Below are 17112 nucleotides of genomic sequence, written 5' to 3'. Positions count from 1 at the left end.
CCAAAGTGCTGGGATTACAGGCATGAGCCACCATGCCCAGCCATGAGTATAAAAAAAACTTTCATAACATATTGAATGATTGTTAAACATAAAGCATACCAAGTTCTAGGTCATTCTCTGACACAGAGAATTTGTATGGACACCAAATCAGGGACAAGTCATACCCTGTAATATGTATTACATTTGCACTTTAGGGTAGAGTGGAGGAGCAAATGCTTTAATTTATATTTAAAAAGAAAAAAAAAATGAAAAGTAGAACTATTACTAACTTAGTTTGAGTTTGTCTAATGCTGAAGTTCATGTTTGTTGGCTTTACTGAGCTTCCACCATTTCCAAGAATGCTTCCTTTATAACTCCCAGCTCGGGACTGTGACAGCTAAATGAGATAACACGTTTCAAATACAGTAAGTATACATAGGTATTTACCATTGTTTCTATCCTTGTGCCTCCCTCACATAGCCCCAAAAGTAGAGACAGGTTATAATCTGGTCAGTACAGTCAGTGTATTCCAACGAATGATGTAGTCTGCTTGAATCCTTAGATTGACTGTACAAATTGGATGAATGCACATCTCAGCATTGTGGGAAGTTAGACCCAATGTGAGGCATAGGGCAGTAGAGAATCAGAATTAAGGAGAATTAATTCTCCAGAAAAAAAAAAAAAAAACTGGCTGAAGAAGTCACTACAGTATCACTACACTGCACTCTTTCTTTTGGAATTTCTTTTTCATACGCTTATTGACAAAAAGCTGCCAGGTATGACGCTTATGTTTCAGAAATGGTGCAGGATCACTCTCAATGTGAAGGTTATTCTGTGTAACCAAGGGTTAGCACGTTATGTCATTAACCTAAACACTGGAACAAACAGCATTTGTTATGTTTTGCCATGGAGACAAGGAGTGACTCTTAAATTCTGAAGGAGTTACAGGAGAATAAAAATAGAAAAGAAGTTTCCAGTTCTGCCAGTTCTTGCCTTGATAGAATTGCAGCCACATGTATCCGTCTAGAAGATCTTATATCTGGTTTTGTCCATTCCATCATTCCTCTTTTTCTTAAAAGCTGTGTTACTAATTTACTCCATGCTAAATTAGCTTCAGATTGTTTCTTTTTATCCACAAAAGACTACATCAATATCAACACTGGACTATTAATTAACGGGGAAAAGCCAAGTGTTCAACTGTGTTTAGGCATTAACATGTGTGTTTTAGGGAGACTTGGATCAAGATATCAGAAAGCAATACAGAACAGGGAAGTTCAGTGCATTTGACAAGAGAATGCAAGGAAAATAAAAAAGTAAAAGTTGTGTTCCAGCATTGTTCCTGTGATTACTGCCAAACTATCACAGATTTCAGCAGTTTATGAAAACAGTATTTCGTGTTTTCAAATATGCTCTTAAATTTTTCACAGGATGTATCAGATGGGATGCATTCTTGTCATTTTTGGAGAATGTGGGGATAACAGGCATGCCAGAGACCAAGAACAGCATGTGGGAATAACACTTTACACGCTATTTTTATGCCACTTCCTTTTTTTATTTTTTATTTTTCAGAGTATAAAGTGTTGTGAAACATTAACAGGGGCAATGCAATGTTAAAAGGTTCTGAACTATCTCTCTCTCTTTTATTGCTGAGATGGTCCCTTACATTTTTAACATATGCCATTGTTAATGCCAGGCCATCATCATTACTATAAATCAAACAGAGATCAATCACCACATAATAGCACAGCAAAGAGCATACACAAAAATGATGAAGTGCTGGCAGGTGATCTGTATATAAAAGCTAAATTAAAACTTTAGGATAGGTTAGATGCTGGTAGTCAATTCTGGCTTGCTAGGAACTCTCCATAGAATGTTAGTTTGTGCATTGTTGCTCCAGCTTACAAAACTTTACATAGCAAACTGTGTTCTGTGTCTTAAAATATAGTTCCCTTCACAATTTGGCCTAAACTTTATTAATAAACTCTGTGGTAGCATTTGGTTAATTACTCAACTCAACAGGGACTTACAGTAATACACTGTGTGTGCCTCACCATCACTGTATCATGGGTACAGCAGAAAGGAAAATCCTTCAAGCAATTTTGGGAGGGAAGAGGAAGTGACGGGGACAGAGGGGTATGGGGCAAGTGGGGAAGGAGAAGAAGGGGGTGAGTAAAGCAGGAACATTTCTAATGTTCTTTGTTTTTTTTGAGATAGGGTCTCATCTGTCACCCGGGCTGGACGGCAGCGGTGTGATCTCTACTCACTGCAAACTCTGCCTCTGTCTCCATCTCCCAGGTTCAAGTGATTCTCATGCCTCAGCCTCCCAAGTAGCTGGAATTACAGGTGTGCATCACCACGCCTGGCTATTTTTTTGTATTTTTAGTAGAGACGGGGTTTTGCCATTGTTGTCCAGGCTAGTCTCAAACTCCTGACCTCAGGTGATCGACCCACCTCGGCCTCCCAAAGTGCTGGGATTACAGGCGTGAGCCACCACACCCGGCCATTAAATCTTCAGCTTTTTAAAATACAAATAGTTAAGGGTGAACAGAGTTTCTGAAATGTCAGTGCTCCATATGTGTCTAATATCCAGGAACACGAGATCTGTTCCACTTCTGTCTTCCGTCGGGCTTAGCTGAAGGAGTCATAACTTCTTTGCCTTTTGTCATTGGGCATTTCCTTCCTATGTTCTTTTCTTTCTTAGTGTTTGATAGTTGGGGTCCATATATGCACTTTACTCGTCCCTTCTCCAATAACGGGTCCTGTTTTCAAGGGCATGGTCTTAAATTGTAAAATGGAGTTACAGCATATCCAAGAGGATAGGAAAATGAAGAAAATCTCACTCTACCACTTATTACTTATCTAGTTCTTTCTCTTTCTCCTATCTCTAGCACACTACCCCCAGAGATACAGACCTGTCAGTTTCTCTGATCCTAGAAATGACATACACTGTGAATGAAATAAATTTGAAGGCATTCCCAAGGAAAGGGCAGTGTTTCTTCCCAATATGGAATCCAGAACATTGGTTAGAAGTATTCTCACAGAACTGCTACTATACAGTACTTGTACTAGTTACATCAGGTATATTCAGCTACATTATGAGTTAAATAGGCTTTGAAGGGTTAACAAAGAAATCAAATTTTATAGAACAGCATTTGCATGATAAATTCTATCCTGAGTTCTAAATTGTCTATGACTTACCTATGAACTTTTACATCATTCAATTACAAATTGAGAACTGCCTGCACACTCTTCATTTATTAATATTATATGAAGTGTATCTCCCTGTATCAGTTAACACAAAAGGGTAAATGTTGGTTCTTGGAAAACAAAATGAGTAAACTATTATTAAATCAGAATTCATATTCAAGAGGAATTCAAATAGAATGCAATAAGGAAGAAAAACAACGAAAGAAAGGTACGTCTACAGCACCACCAGGGAGACTTTGCAGGAATTAGCTTGTGTTGTGTTAGTTCTTATCCCTGAAGAAGCACTGCTAAGCTATTTGAAGCTGCTTTCTCAGAGGGATTATCTCCTTCAATCTGTTTTAATCACAACTAAATGCTTTCAACTGGTATACACTGAGCTCAAATTAGAGAATCACATCCCCTAGATCTGTGTGATTTGTTTGAAAAAAAGAAACACATTCGCATACAAAGACACATTCTAGAAATTAAATTGTGATCTGTCATTGTTCAAGTTAAACAAAAAACATTAAAAGGTTATACTTTTAAACAACACAAAACAAGATCAATGGACATACAAAATATTATAAATGAAAATGATTTGGGGGTTAGCAGGTGATTTTGAGGAAGAAGCAAATGCATTCTTTAGAAATGGCTACATTTGAAGAAGATCACTATGTTTAAAAATAAGTGATTTGATCAACAGAATGGTAAACTGAGCTACAATTCATAAATTTGGTATTTCTTGCTTATTTTGTGAGAGCTCCTGAGCTTCTAATAGTCTTTATTACTGAGATTATTAATCACAAAATTCCGCACGTTTACTCACTACTCCTCAAATTTTCCAAGTGTTCTCAAATAATGTGTTAAAGTGAGTAATGTAATGAGAGAATTAGTCATTGACCAACTCCATTTATGACTAGAATCATTCCATTGGTTACATGGTTACTCCAGAAAAGCTATGAGGATGATAAAAAGTTCCAATTTTCATTCAGTGAGTATTTATCAGATCATACTAGGCGCTAACTGCTATTTTCCCTCAATAAAATGAACAACTGTTTTCTGAAATTAAAACTAAAGAAAAAAATCATCGGTTGCTCCAGGAAAGAATTCTATTACTCTAGGATCTTCAATTCCGTGGGAAAAATCATGTGACTCAAGGTGAAAGCACGGATCTTGGAACCAGATTGTTTGCATGATACTATTTATCCTCTGAAACTGTTGTTAGAATTAGATGAGAATGTAATTTAATGCATACAACCAGTATGTGCCTAATAGTTACAGTTCATGTATACGTGAACCAAGTTTTAAACAAAAGATTATATAACAATAAACCAGGTGAGTTTTCTTTCTCAATTATCTCCACCCCCTAACTCCAAGAATTTGATGGCTATTTTATAACATCGATAGAGTCACATTTTGCCCAAGATGCAGAGCTATCAAATAATTTTATGCTGACATCAGTTGCCTCCTGACAGCTCTAAGATATGAAATAACAAGCAGTCAATGTCAGTGCTCCTAAATCAAGCCCAGGGCCCCCATAGCACCAGACAGTAGCAGCTTGTTACTGCTAAGGAAATGTCAGTCCAGTCAAAGTGTGGCAGAATTGTCAAATCCCCAGTTGCGTCTGCTCTGGTATAACTAACGTTCTATAAGGTAACATTCATAAAGATGTTGTTATGTTGCCAAAACCCTGAAGCAGAACAGCTAAAGTGACTCTCAGAGTTCAAAAAGTTGTTTGACTTCTTCAGTCACTGGAATTTCTCCCTCTAGTAAACAGGTTCATTTTCTTTCCTCTGTAGACACAACATTCAGGATCAGATAGTATGTTTTTTCCCTGAAAATGCTGTGAGTATTTGCATAGAGTCAGACGTCATTATGAATGTGATATCTGACTTTTGGTTTGCATTCACAAGAAATACTTATGAGTCATTTCTTATTTCTAAAATATTCTTGTTTTTTAAATTACCTATGTCTGCCCCCTTACATCATAATTATACTTTAATTTCCTTCCACTTGGCACTTACTCTGACATCCTGTTATTATCCATTCCTACTTACAGCATCCTGACCATGGAGAGAGTATCACTTACTTCTAAGGTGGCACATTGGCTGAATCTGAGGTTCTCATTAGAGTTTTTCTACTTCCATTTAATTTTAAGACTTACTTACAGGAAACACACGCTAGTTTAAAACTTCATTTTTGCTATCCCTGTAAAGTATGGTAGTATTTTGACTTGTGTTTCTACTTTCCCTACAACAGGACAACAGGTCTACTTTTATACTCGATGCTACAAGAAATAATGGAATATGTTGGCAGGTCACAGTCCTATTTTGCCAGTAAGTATCATTACGCACAGAGGCAGTTTTTCATTACAGTTGGTAAAGACCTTTAGTAGCACTTAACGGCTTCAATCTCACAGTGCTGTACAGTCACAATCGGAGTTCCATCTTTTGAGTCCATGCTAGGAACATACATTCATCAACATACTGCAGTACCTGGATCTGATCTTTTGCTGACACTTAGAGTCAGTCCCCTGTGACTTTTATCATGGAGACTGTGTTAAGATTAGAACTGGGTTATAGTCTGTGATCATTAATCTAAAGTCTCGCTGTGGAGTGTCCCAAGCAGCAAATTGGGAGACCCTCTCGCCTTCTTCATACACCAGTGTAAAGAGAAATACTTACATCTGTGTTATAAATCAATCTGAATATATACTCACAGAAACAAACATATGGGTTAAATTTTCTTGAAATTACACATGGTTATAAAAATTGACCTAAAAAAAGTTCTTGGAAAAACATGTTTGGAATTTGATTGAACAAAAATATTTTTAAATATCTCAAGCTGTTTGGCAAATCTCAAAAATGCCAAGTGATTTCCAAGCCTACTGAAAATACCCTTTGTCTTATGCATGAGCCTTTCAAAGCTTGAAAATTGTGTGTGTGTGTGTGTGTGTGTGTGTGTGTGTGTGGTGTGCTTGTGTGTGTGTGTTTGTGTGTGATGAAGCAATGGGCTTTGTTTTTTGTTTTTTTTTTTTTTGAGACGGAGTCTTGCTCTGCCGCCCTGGCTGGAGTACAGTGGCCGGATCTCAGCTCACTGCAAGCTCCGCCCCCCGGGTTCCCGCCATTCTCCTGCCTCAGCCTCCCGAGGAGCTGGGACCACAGGCGCCGCCACCTCGCCCGGCTAGTTTTTTGTATTTTTAGTAGAGACGGGGTTTCACCGTGTTAGCCAGGATGGTCTCGATCTCCTGACCTCGTGATCCGCCCATCTCGGCCTCCCAAAGTGCTGGGATTACAGGCTTGAGCCACCGCGCCCGGCCTAGCAATGGGCTTTGTAAACATTTTCAGTTTTCTCTTTAATAGACAAGAATAACATTGCCCAATTATCTAAGAAATTTGTTATCAGTATTGCAAACATTTATCAAATAGTGGTTTAGCTCTATACACAAACAGAGTCCAAAGGCATGTACTTGGTGTGATTAAATGATGATGAAGTCATTTGACACACATTTTCTCAAATAACTTATGTTCTACAGAAAAGCTATTTTTCTCGGTTAATTTTGGAAGAAAGAACGGGTCAAAATGCAAATGTGCTATTCTATTAGCATTACATTACAAACTTGATCTCATCTTATACCTGATATCAGGGTCTTGAGATAACTGTCATAAGATACAATTAAGGCTCAACTCAGGAGAGCAAGTATGAAAAGTCAACAGCAGGTGAGTATTGCCAAAGAAGGGTTAATGTGTTTGGGGCATGAAGGTCATAGTCCTTGAATATGTAAAGGTGGGAGTGAACATGGGTGAGAGCCAGTGTGGGAAATATGTTTATGGGCATGGAGAGAGTGGGATAAAACACTATTTGATACAAGTAATTACATGCACTTTTCTTTATAACTGTAATATATATGTTATATATGACATATATATTATACCTGTGTTCTTGTTTCATAATAAAGGTCTTAGAAACTAAAATATTCAAGAATGAAAATATCTATAAAATACAGCCCATCCAACCAAGTATGGATATGATCTAAACAAGTTTCAATTTCTCTCCTGACATCCCATTTCCTTAGTTACAGTTTGCCTAGGTCTTGGTCATCAATTTGTTACATTTCTTCTGACCTTGTGTCATGTTCCTTTATATTGTGAAATTTTGCCATCAAAAAATGTCTTAAGCATTGTGTTAGACAAACACCACTCCCAATTAGGACTGACAACTTCCAATTGACTTCAGAATGCAACTAGAGCTTTTGATTATGCTTAATTCTCCCATCACCAGACCTCTGTTGAAGCAAATTTTCTCAGTGATACTCAAATTTGAGCCCCTCTTCATTACAGATCTCTTTCCACTCATACAATATAGTGCCAAACATAATTCCTTCCAAGGAACATTGTGTTTGGTCAGAAGTCAAAGAAGCACAAAAACATCATTTCATTCGGTTATTCTAGACTATCTTGTGTTTTGTGAATGAATCTATTATTTATAAGATTATTCATAGTCATGTGTGGAGCCTGGGGATGCAAACCTTGTCTTCTCTCATTTGATTATGTATTATGGTATAAAACAGTGCCTGCTTAGGACTTGCTCTAGCAAAGTTATTAACAACAAGTCTCTCTCAGCTCTCTCCATTTAAGTCTTCCACACTTGAAGCCCTGTTATCTCCTGATTGCTCAGAACCACTTCCCATGGTGCTATCTGCATGGAAATACCCGTGCACTGTGCCCAAACATTTGATCATTTACACCTATCTTCTGTACTTAACTGTCCTTTCGTCCGTCTCAAACAAAGGACCACTCTGTCCTTGGTATGCTCCCTTAGTTTGTTATACATATTTCTAGTAGCACTCATCTCTTTGCTCAGTTCTCTGTTCACTTGCCTCTTGCCTGTTTTAGTTGTCCTTGTATTTCCTGCACATTGTCTAAATTATAGCACATTCTTGGCATTGCTTAAATCCTTTCCTAGTGGTTACATGAATGTGAACGAATAAGTTCAAGTTAAAACTATAACACTTGATCTCTATTGCCCTTTAAATTCTAATACTTAAATTTTAACTATCAAGTGAGTCTATCACCTCTCTCTAAAATTTTTCCAGTATAAAACTTTTCCTTTTTCTTTCTTTCTTTTTGTGAGACAGCGTCTCGGTCTCTGTCTCTGTCACCCAGGCTGGAGTGCAGTGGCATAATCACAGCTCACTGCAACCTCGAACTCCTGGGCTCAAGTGATCTTCCTATCTCAGCTGCCTAAGCAGCTGGAACCACAGGTATGCTACCACGCTTGGCTAATTTCTTAATTTTTTTTTTTTTTTTTTTTGGAGATGGGGTCTCCCTATGTTGCCCAGGCAGATCTTGAATTCCTGGGTTCAAGTGATCCTCCCGCCTTGGCCGCTCAAAGTGCTGGGTTTACAGATATGAGCCACCGTGCCCAGCCTAAAATATTTCTAATATACAGAGAAGTACAGCAAGCAATATGCCCACCACCCAAATTTATGTGATACTTTTAAAATTCCTTCATATTCCTTTGATAAATTATGAAAAAAATCTAGAACCCCTTTATTAACTATCTTGTTAGTCAACTAGAATCCTTTCATTTGGAATTGTGTGTTGTATGTATGGGATTACCGAAGAACAAAATGAACAGTAAAGCCCCTTGCCTACTTTGCATACCTGAAATTATGAATTTAATAACTAAAAAAAGATTTCTAAACTTTTTAGGAACCTCGATTTTAGTTGCAAGCCACATTCATTAAAATGTGTGATATATAAATTATACATATCAGATAATGTTTTAAAAAGAGATAATAAAAAGAAAGATTTTTTAAAAATTGCTTGTAATCTACAAGTGAAGTACCAGGTTTTGCCACTAGAGGGAAGCTACCTTCAAACGCAATAAAAGTTTTTTTTCCTTTTTTTTTTTTTTTTTTTTGCCTGTAGTTCAACAAGTCCTCTCCGTTGTCTGGTCAGATATTTGGCCAACATACAAATCAGTACCCTTCATCAACAATAAATGTAACGACAATGTTTAATTAAATAAGAGTCCTTTTTTTTCCTAAGAGCTAGAAAGAGAAACAAAGAACCATATAACTGGCAACTGCAATTTGCGTCCCTCTAGAGGCAAAAGGAAATCTATAATTTGCCTTGAGAAAGTGGGAAAAGATCAAGAGGCAAAGACAGAAGCAGCGCCAAAGTGCAATCTTATTCCTTTACCATCTGTCACAATCACTGTCATTCCCCAAAGGCCATGTTTAAAAATGAGACGAGAGGGCTCCTAAGAACTTGAAAATGGTCAGAGTTCTGAATCACACTGAAACATTAAAACTCAACAATACCAGCCAGCAATTGCTAGAAATCAAGAGTAAAAATGTCTTCCAGTATAAGGCCACGGTGGGGAGAGGAGTTTTAAAACAAGAGGGTAAGAGAAAGAAAATGATCCCCACATAAGCCTTTAGAAATCTATTTCATGAATGGTGGCTTTATGTCTTGAAATTTCTTTACTTGGTGTATTGAATTAAAATATACAGTTGCAATTTCAAGAATTATTATACTGCCATGATTTGAACAGGTGAATTCATATTCCATGTGACAAATTTCAAATTGCTCAGCTGTTGTATACCAACAAAAATCAATCAGGCATACAATTGCAGTCGTAAGTCATGGATTGACCACGTTGCTATCTTTTTGGGTTCTTAGGCTCTCTACCACTTGGGGGCAGACTGAACAGCAACAGAAAAGGAGGAGCAATAGCATAAGCAACCTTCTCAACATAGTCTCTAAGTGGGTTTTCAAACATAAGTGGGTGAATGGAAGCCACTCAACATCCATTAAAATCTGTTTCAAACATACCTGGAGAATGCAGACATTATGACATAGTCAGAAATTCATTTGAATAATTTCATATTGAAGTTTTACATGGAAAAAAAGGCATATTCTATATTGTCCTTCACCACCACTGTCCATTCCAAGCATTATTGATAATGGAAAAAGATACAAAAGAGTTTTGTTATTTTCCTTTCCTCTTCAGAGGCTTCAATTAAAGCTGTCTTACTTGTAGCACACTCAATCGTAGTACAAACTTTCCAGTCAACGGACCTCAAAAGGACAAATTCTAACGAACAAAGGCCTAGACTACTTAGACATTCAATGTTGTTCTGTCAATCAGCATGAGCAATTAGGTTATCAGTTTGCAGAAACGTTAAAAAGGCCCAAAGACAAATTCTAGTCTTACTTAACAGGAGATTTCTGTATGTATGCCTCATCAGTGACTGAAGTCACTCTAATAAAAATCCTTATTTCTGGGCAAGGGAGACATTAAACAATACAGGATATAAAAGAACGGTTAACTATTTATCCAGAGTTAGAATAATGTATGCATAAAATGAACCAGAATTCTGTGACTTTATCTTTTACTTTCGTTAGATTCAAAGAATGAACTTCCTAACACCTGGCACATAAGCAATTAAGCTCATAATGGACTTGGCCATTGCCCATATTGTCAATATGGCAAGAGCAGATTAAAATGAAAAATAGAAACATAATTACTTTCCAGGTATTATATTATTGGGTAAGGAGCACAGACTAATCAAAATCATTGACTTGGCCATGTCTCTAGAAGATGGATCTGCCAGATTTAAATGGAGAAATATAGACTTTGATAGAAGATGGATTAGAACCATTGTCATCTACGAAAAGAGTCTCAAATGCACGAAAGCAATCCTGATGACCTTAAGTACAATAATTTCATAAATAATATTACCTTGACATTGATTTATATAAAATGTCAAACATCTTTAATTTCTCAATCATAATATGTAGTAGAGATCATTGGCTGGTTCACGGTAGCACTTACAACTTACAGGGCAATTACTACATCTTAGACATTGTATTTAGGCATTTCACTTTACATGTATTATCTAATTTAGTACTTGACCTTATAAAGTCCTTATTTCATAGATGAGAACATCCAGGTTTAAGTAATTTGTGCTAAGTAGTTTGTGCAAGTGGTGAGTCCTAGTTTGAATCAACTTGTTTTACTTTAAAATGCATGATTTCAATTTATATAGCATCTTGCTAATTAGGATTCTGGTTTGCTAATATTCCAGAACAGACATAATGGCAAACATAAATAATATAAATATTTGTATTCATAACGTCATCCATAATGGTCAAACGGGCCCCTGCAGCAGATGTTCCTAATGCAGTATCTGTATTATTCTATTTTTTATTTATGGAACTAAAGTATTAGAAGAATACATAAGGTGACCAGTCATAAAACTACATCACCGGCTGCGCGTGGTGGCTCAGACCTGCAATCGCAGCGCTTCGGGAGGCTGAGGTGGCGGATCACCCGAGGTCAGCAGTTCCAGACCAGCCGGGCCAACATGGCGAACCCCATCTCTACTAAACTACAAAATGGCGGTGCCCGCGATTCCAGCTGCTCCGGAAGCTGAGGCACCATCACGGCTTGAACTCGGGAGGCGGAGCTTGCAGTGAGCGGAGACTATGCCGCTATACTCCAGCCTGGGCGACAGAGCCAGACCCTGCCTCAAAAAAAAATAAAGTAAAATGAACTACATCACCCCACCTTCTTCGCAATGTGGGGCCTTGTATGAAAATGTCGGACAACTTCCTGTCTCCGCGCCCCGGCCCGGAGCAGCCTCCGCCGAACCCCGTGCGGCCCCCGCCCGAACCCCGCCGAACCCCGCAGAACCCCCGCCGAACCCCGCCGAACCCCCGCCGAACCCCGCCGAACCCCCGCCGAGCCCCGCCGAACCCCGCCGAACCCCGCCCGGCCCCCGCCGAACCCCGCCCGGTCCCCGCCGAACCCTGCCGAGCCCCCGCCGAACCCCCCAGGGCCCCAGCCCAGCCCCGCGCAGCCCCCGCCACCGCCTTGCAGCGGAAGATGGCTGTGCCCCCCACATAGGCGGATCTTGGGATGTCTTCACCAAGGGCTATGGACTGGCTTAACAAAGCTTGATTTGAAAACGAAATCTGAGTGGAGTTCACAGGCTCAGGCTCAGCCAACATTGAGATCACCAAAGTGACGGGCGGTCTGGAACCCAAGTACAGATGGACGAGTGCGGCTTGAGGCCTACGGAGAAATGAACCCCGACAATACACGAGGCACCGAGATGACCGTGGACTCCATTCATCCTTCTTCCCTAACCCTGGGGAAAATGCTAAAATCAAGACAGGGTACAAGTGGGAGCACATTGACCTGGGCTGTGACGTGCATTTCCACGTGGCCGGGCCTTCCATCCGGGGTGCGCCGGTGCTGGGTTGCCGGGTTACAGGCCTGGCTGGCCGGCTACCAGATGAATTTTGAGACTGCAAAGTCCTTCCTGAGTGACCCAGAGCAACGTTGCGGTTGGCTCCAAGACTGATGAATTCCAGCTTCACACTAATGTGAATGAGGGGACAGAGTTTGGTGGCTCCATTTCCCAGAAGGTGAACAAGAAGTTGGAGACCGCTGTCCCTCTCGTCTGGACAGCAGAGAACGGTAACACGTGCTTCAGAGTAACAGGCAAGTATCAGATTGACCCTCATGCCTGCTTCTGGACTAAAGTGAACAACTCCAGCCTGAGAGGTTTAGGATACACTCAGACCCTAAAGCCAGGTATCAAACTGACACTGTCAGCTCTCCTGGATGGCAAGAACGTCAATGCTGGTGGCCACGAGCTTGGTCTAGGACTGAAATTTCAAGCATAAACGGATACTGTACAAGTGTTTAATTTAAAACTATTTTGCAGCATAGCTACCTTCAGAATTTAGTGTATCTTTTAATGTTGTATGTCTGGGATGCAAGTATTGCTACACATATTAGACCGCCAGGTTAAAGATGATTCAGCTTTAAGATGTTACCCTTTCAGAGGGACAGAAGAAACGCCATTTCCAAAAAAGGTACTTTCAGTGGTAGACTTGGGGGGAACTCGATAGCCCCTTTGAGATGCCAGGTTTCTTTTTTATCTAGAAATGCCTTCAAGTGGTAGGTGATAATATGTAGGCACTTTGTAAATTCATAGTTAGTAAATGAATTAAATTATGATTTCCTGAGAATTGAACCTTGGTTTCCTAACCCTAATTGAAGAGAGACTCGCTGCTTCACAGTGTGTACAAACTCACCTGAATGAGACTTTTTAGACAGATCTTCATGACCTGTTCCCACCCCAGTTCATCGTGGTCACCTCTTTTACACCAAATGGTCTGCAGGGTGTGGTCACTGTTTCTTTTTTGCCATTTTGGGGTAGAGAAGGTGGATGTGATGAAGCCAGTAATTCAGGACTTATTCCTTCCTGTGTTGTGTTTTTTTTGCCCTTGCACCAGAGTAAGAAATAGCTTCTAGGAGCTCCAGCTATAAGCTTGGAAGAGTCTGTGTGATTGTAATCACGTGGTGACAACAGTCAGAAGCTAAATTGGACTTCTTTTGTATTCTCATCAATTGGTTTTTTAACAGTTTAATGGGTACATTCTAGAGTCTTCCATTTTGCGTGGAATTAGATCCCTTCAAATGCTGTAATTAACATCAGTTACAGAAACTTGAATAAAGTATTGAAACCTCAAAAAAAAATGCTGGGCAATAAGTTACAAGCAAAAAACCCTGGCTCTTTTTAAAATGAGACAAACTCATCAGCCTCTTACCCTTTTGCCTTTTATCATTCTTTTCTTTCTTTTTTAAATCAGCTTTCTTCGTTGAATGTCATTCTTATTATTCCATACATAAGATGCTGTGCAAACCTTGCCATCCATGTAGCCAGTTACATTGGGAAGGCCGAGAAACTTGCCAAAACATTGGAGGTATATATTCATAATTTGTATACAACATTAACTTTCAAAAATCTTTTACTAGCAGTTGAATAAAATTCCTAACTGATAACAGCACAGTTTAAAAAAAAAATGTGAGTGAAGGGGTTAGCGGATATGAATTCAAAGTCACTTCTAGCTTTTAAATTTTATGATTTTATTTGATTAAGTATCTCAAAGTTGAGAGACGAACGAATCAACTTCACAAGCATTTACTGTTTGGTCCAACACTGTAAAATTTGATTAAGTAAAGCCCAGACTTGTTGGAATTCATCACACAACGCCATTCACCCTCAGACCTTGTAACTCAAATATGTGAGAGTAGATTGATCTGATAAAAATCAATGTGGTCTAAATAATGAAATTTAATTTCCATTTAAAATTGTGTGCTTGTTTATATATAGTTACACTTACCATGCTTCTACTTATGTCATTATTCTAAGACTATTCTGCAAATAAGACCTTTGTGTAGTTCCAAGTTCATATTATTAGTTTGCAAAAGGTTGATTTTTGTTTCCTCCATTGTACACAGAAGGAAACTGAGGCTTTGAAGACATTAAGGCACTTCCGGGATCACAGTAATGTGATCCAGCTTTCTTCTCCCTATACCACATTGTTTTATTTTCATTGTTTTTATTATTCAGAATATTCATAAACTTAAACAATACTAATTTTGCTAATGAGATAAATACAAAACAAAAATAAGTTTATTTTTCACAAGACAAACCCTACCCACATTCCCTACAGCAGTTATATGGGATAACCTTGCTCTATGATGAACTGAATGAAACAATTTTGGGAAATAATTTTCTCTCTCTGCTCTCCCACCCTCAATGGCTTGATATATAATGCCTTGTGTACAATCTTGTCAAAATACAAGAAATAGATGATATATTTTCTAACACTTCCCTGTCAACCCTATGATATTAGAATTCTATGATTCGCAGTCTATTCTCTGGTATATTTGTAAAATGACATGCAAGACACAGAAAACTGTTAAGTCTTGGAGTCACAGAACATCTCCCTGAACAACCTGATAGCAGAATCTCATGCATAAATTTTAATCCTGTTGAATCAATGTTATAATTATTAGGCTTAGTAACTAATGACATAGTCACTAGTGTTGGTTTTGACTTAAGATAAAACACCTTAAAACAAAAACACATCAATAACACGTAAAAGAGAACTCTGCTTAAAGAAGAAGGCCAAATGCTAGATGCAATTCTTTAAAAAGTCAGTAACTAAAATACGGAGTCAAGTCAGCATGTAGAATAAGTAAGATGGGTAGCAATGGAATCTAAGTTGGGGTTTTCAATTTGCAGGTGGTATATGGATAATCATTTTCAGTGCTTGCGGAATGTTTGTAGTGGGCCCCTCCCTCCAGAAACATGGCTAGATTGCCTTCTGACTTCTTTGTGGTTGTGTGTGGTATGTGACTTATAACCTATGAGTTATAACAGAATATGGCATGCATTACTATGGGCTGAGGGATTTATGTTGATACAAAAGCTTCCAGAACTCTCCTTTCCCTCAGCCACTATCACCAGGGTGTCAACATTCCTTCACCCTGGATACTGAAGGAAAGTCAACACTTATGCCAGAGCAAGGCCCTGGCCAAACTGAAATAGGCATGTAGCCCAAGGACTGATAGACCTTAGACCTTTTTAAAAAAAAGTTTGCTTTTAAAAACAGTGATCCTTCCTGGGCACGGTGGCTCACACTGTAATCCCAGCACTTTGGGAGGCCGAGGCAGGCAGATCACCTGAGGTCAGGAGTTTGAGACCAGCATGACCAATGTGGAGAAACCCCATCTCTACCAAAAATCCAAAATCAGCCGGGCGTGGTGGTGCACACCTGTAATCCCAGCTACTCGGGAGGCTGAGGCAGGAGAATTGCTTGAACCCAGAAGGCGGAGGTTGTGGAGAGCCAAAATTGCAACATTGCACTCCAGCCTGGGCGACAAGAGCGAGACTCCGTCTCAAAAACAAACAAACAAAAAAACACAAAACAAAATAAAACAAAAAAACACTGATCTAGAGACTGGGAATGGTTGGGGAAGGTAGGGATAGGAAGAGATTTGTGAAAAAATACAGAATTACAGCTAGATATGAAGAAGAAGTTCTAGTATTCTGTACCACCACGGGATGACTATAGTCAACAATAATACACTGTATAATTTCAGGTAGTTAGAAGGACCATATGGAATCCTCCCAACACAAAGAAATGATTCATGTTTGAAATGATAGCTGTGCTAATTACCCTGATTACTGCATATTACATGTATCAAAACATTATTATATACCTCACGAATATGTACAATTGTTATGTATCAATTAAAAAATTAAATGGAAAAAACACTGAAATTTGGGGACTGTTTGTTAACACAGCATCCCTTACCCATCCTAAGTGAGAAAATAAAAATTGGTACTTGAAATAACAAATGGACACTTCAGCTTTATCTTGTCCCTTTCACCTTTATCTGATGGAAAGTGGAATAGGCTACAAGAAGCATTTTCTTTTATGGATGCAGCTGCTAGGTTCCACTTAGAAATTTTAAGAAATGAAGATAAGCTTTGTATTGTCAGCTATGAAATTAAGCATGAGTCTAAAAGTCAACAGCAAAGGTAAATAAAGGTCATAGCTTTGTTAGAGTTGGTGATAATTAAGATTTCTGAATTTTTTAAATGTGTGTGTTGCATAGTTTCCAGGAGTAGCTGCCATCTTGAATTCTGACATGTATGTCTCTGTTCACTCTCATGGTAGAGGAGGACTGTTTTCTCTTCGCTCAAGTTAGACATTTTCACTCACCAATAGTGCAAACTATGTGTACCCTTCACTTAAGACAGTTAAAGTTTAAGAAAATATGTAGTCATTAAACTCTTCAATTTGCCAGAGGGATCTTTATGGCCTAAGAATGAAAACGATAAATTATCTGACTTGTCTAGTCACACTCACTCAAAAATCTTTAAAAATATATAGGTTTCTATTTTCTACATTAGATATTACTACTTCCATATTGGTTTATGTGTGAATTGAAAGGTAAGACAAAAAATAAACATTAAAACACCCTCATTCACCTTCTCTTATGTCCTTGCTTAGAGACAGCCATGGGAGATTTTCTGTTTCTTTAAAGGCACTTATAAAACTGGCT

The 17112-nt window shown here is 38.7% G+C and overlaps 1 protein-coding gene and 1 pseudogene across 9 annotated transcripts in view; one reads left to right on the top strand and one right to left on the bottom strand.

Annotated features, from left to right (window-relative positions):
* Positions 1-17112, bottom strand: part of ROBO2 (roundabout guidance receptor 2) — a 1748812-nt gene that overhangs the window by 328170 nt on the left and 1403530 nt on the right. The window contains exon 1 of one of the 9 annotated variants that reach the window (XM_017954074.2): positions 11746-11802. The exons of the other annotated variants lie outside the window; for them this stretch is intronic. The gene's annotated coding sequence lies outside the window, so the exon portion shown is untranslated. Of the gene's footprint in view, positions 1-11745; positions 11803-17112 lie in introns of those variants that run through there. 9 annotated transcript variants of the gene reach the window in all.
* LOC116268649 lies at positions 12064-12936 on the top strand (annotated as a pseudogene).

This window comes from Papio anubis, chromosome 2 (genome assembly GCF_008728515.1).
Source record: "Papio anubis isolate 15944 chromosome 2, Panubis1.0, whole genome shotgun sequence".
NCBI classification, from domain to species: domain Eukaryota; kingdom Metazoa; phylum Chordata; class Mammalia; order Primates; family Cercopithecidae; genus Papio; species Papio anubis.
This window is presented reverse-complemented; position numbering and strand designations above follow the sequence as displayed.